Source organism: Bison bison, unplaced genomic scaffold (assembly GCF_000754665.1).
Source record: "Bison bison bison isolate TAMUID 2011002044 unplaced genomic scaffold, Bison_UMD1.0 scf7180017864097, whole genome shotgun sequence".
NCBI lineage: Eukaryota > Metazoa > Chordata > Mammalia > Artiodactyla > Bovidae > Bison > Bison bison.
Window position 1 is genome coordinate 63,410 of NW_011494669.1, and position 2,453 is coordinate 65,862.

The window sequence follows — 2,453 nt, forward strand, 5'->3', positions numbered from 1 at the left end:
CTGAGCGACTTCACTTTCACTTTTCACTTTCATGCATTGGAGAAGGAAATGGCAACCCACTCCAGTGTTCTTGCCTGGAGAATCCCAGGGACGGGGGAGCCTGGTGGGCTGCCGTCTATGGGGTTGCACAGAGTCGGACACGACTGAAGTGACTTAGCACTTAGCAGTATATAAAAGTCTTATATATAGTATATAAAGTATAAAAAAAACTCAGTATATAAAACTCTTAGTATATAGAACTCTTAGTATATAAAACTCATATATAAAATTATTAGTGATAATTTTGTATATATTTTTGTACAAATCTCTTTTGTCTCAGACCCAAAAGCTTATTTGATTCACTGAACCATTAAGCTAGCTGGGATACATTAAGAAATCAAGGCCAGGAAGCCTCATGACGAGATTCAGAATAAAACAGTCTTTGGAAAGAAAAATCTGAAATATTGGATAAATAAACATGGTAAACATGACTGTATTCATTGCTCATTAGAAATGATTCACTTGACAGTGATTTAGAAAGAGCAGAACTTCAAGAAATAGATAAAATTATATAGCAGTAGTTCTGTCAGTGTAAGAATCACTTGGTAACCTTGGTTCTTTTAAAAATATTTCATTGGAAAATAATGATCTTGATTATTACTTTGACAAGTTAAATAATAGAATGGGTGGAGGAAGAAAAGTAAAGCAAAGATATGAAGCTGTCTCTGAAGCCATGAAAGCACTGAGAAAGACTAATTTTGGGTGCTTGAAACTCTAGGAGAAAGAATAAGAGGGCATATCAAGGCAAAAATAATGGAAAATTAAAATTTCAACAGATTGTATCAAGTGGAAAGATGAATTGATAGCTTCATTCTATGAAAAGCACAGAGAGCCAAAAGACTCAATAGTAAGGTTCAAAGGATATTATAAATCTACCTTTCATGCCTTAATGTTTTTAAACTTTGTATATAATTTAAAATGAGTGTATACAGAAATTAGTGTATATGTAATTTTCTCATATCATACGGGTAGCAGTAATCCACATTCTTACATTGCTTCATAATCCTTTTTTGTCAAGGACTACTTCCAATTATGCATTTTTTTTTTTACAGTTTATGCTACCAGAAAATATTTTCTAGAACTTACTTTTTAAAAATGTGCAGTATTTTGTTGTTTATCTTTAATACAGTACTAAAAATAGACTATTTAAGTGATTGTTGTTCTGTCACCAAGTTGTGTTCAAGTGATACTCTGTGAAAGGTCAGAATTGATCAACCCAGGGAATTGGTTGGGAAGGTGTCTAACCTTACTGTAGCCTTATTAGCAAGAGTTTTAAGGCATAAATGAAAGGGTAAACTCCCTAGAATTTATTTGGGCTCTTCCTAAATGCCCTTCCGTATAATTTTTTTTTTTTAATGGGAGAGGAGAAGGGAGGGCTTGGGTAAGAATAACAAAGATATAAATTCATTAGCCAAAACAGAAGAAACTGTAGTTGAAACATTAATTCTCAATTCCTGTAACAGCAGATTGATAGATGAAGCATAAAACAAGACCAGATGCTGTGGTTTCCAGGATGCACTTGGCTTCCCATCCCTTATAACCTGGAGCATTTTTTGCTGTAAGTAGGTCATTTGCTTGTTCTCATTTACCTGATTCTAGGAAAATGCCCTTGAAAGTATTTGGAAAATAAGACTTTCATTAAGCTTTTGCTTTTGCTTAGCATTTTAAAAGTTAAGATTGCATGAAACCTCTCCCAACCCCATTTCTCTATTAGCCAGAATAACCTGTAACCTTGAAGCATAAGTAAAACTGAAATAGACAAGAAAAATTCAAGATCTTTTATTTTTTAAGGACTTAAATTTATGTCCATAGCACTGGCATAGTACTCATCTCACAGAATTATAATTGAGGTTTGAGTTTCTCTGTTCTCCTATCAGTTGTGAACTTCTTGAGAAAAGAGGATGCCTAGGACATAGGAAGAAGTTAACGAATGTTTTAATTAGCTAATTCACCACCACCACCCCCCAGTCTGACATTTTGAATGGGGCAGACACCATTCTAATAGATTTACGGTGACTGGGAAGGGAAAAAGAGGAAAGAAAGACAAATGATCCAAAGAAAAGGACATGTGCAGGACTTCCCTAGTGGTCCAGTGATTAAGAATCTGCCTGACAGTGTAGGAGACATGAGTTCGATCCCTGGTCTGGGAAGATTCGACATGCCATGGGTTTACAGCCCGTGAGCCGCAACTACTGAGCCCCACTCTGGAGCCTGTTCTCAGCAGCAAGAGAAGACACTGCAATGACAAACACATGCACTGCAGTTAAGAGAATAGCCCCCTGCTCCCTGCCACCAGAGAAAGTTCATATGCAGCAACGAAAACCCAGCACAACCAAAAATAAATAAATAAATGAATAAAATCGTGACAAAGTTCAAATTTATAAAACAACAATAGCAGCAACAAAGAAAAGGAC

The 2,453-nt window shown here is 35.7% G+C and overlaps 1 long non-coding RNA gene across 1 annotated transcript in view; it reads left to right on the plus strand.

The window, feature by feature from the left end:
* The window catches only part of LOC104987505, a 6,925-nt gene extending 5,341 nt beyond the window's left edge, over nucleotides 1-1,584 (plus strand). The window contains exon 3 of the long non-coding RNA XR_825131.1: nucleotides 1,503-1,584. This is a non-coding gene — a long non-coding RNA (uncharacterized LOC104987505). The remainder of the gene's footprint in view (nucleotides 1-1,502) is intronic.
* Nucleotides 1,585-2,453: the final 869 nt, after the last annotated feature.